Raw genomic sequence first — 653 nt, 5'->3', positions numbered from 1 at the left:
CTACATGATTCCATTTATATAACACTTTCACAATGACAAAACTAAGAGATGGAAATCAGAATAGAAACTGTCAGGGATTAGTAAAGAGGAAAGGGATCTTTGCAGAGGTGGAACAATTGTGTATCTTTTTTGTCAGTTGGCTGCATGACTTGCAGGATCGGTCCCTATCAGGGATTGAACCTGGGCCCCAGAACTGAAAGCTCTGAGTCCTAACCACTGGACCACCAGGGAATTTCCAACAATTCTGTCTCTTGATTGTAGTGACGGTTAGACAAATCAGCACATGTGATACAGCTGTATAGAACTACACACACAATCATGCATGCACATACACTCATTCACATACACACACAAGTGGATGTGAAACTGGCAAAACTGAAAAAAGGTCCATAAAAAATACCCATGTCAGTTTTCAGGTTTTAACATTGTGCTATACTTCTGTGAGATGTCATCATTGGGGAAAACTGGGGAAAGGCTACACAGGACCTTTGGGTACTATGGATGCTGTTTCTTGTGAATCTGGAATCATTTCAAAATAAAAACTTAGAAGAAAAAACAAATCTACAGGGCCCATTGGTCATCTGTTCCTTAATTTCCCCACACATGTACCTCCTTTGAATACCCAACATTGGCATATGGCCATCTGCTCCAGA

The sequence above is a fragment of the Cervus elaphus genome, chromosome 33, assembly GCF_910594005.1.
Source record: "Cervus elaphus chromosome 33, mCerEla1.1, whole genome shotgun sequence".
NCBI classification, from domain to species: domain Eukaryota; kingdom Metazoa; phylum Chordata; class Mammalia; order Artiodactyla; family Cervidae; genus Cervus; species Cervus elaphus.
This window is presented reverse-complemented; position numbering follows the sequence as displayed.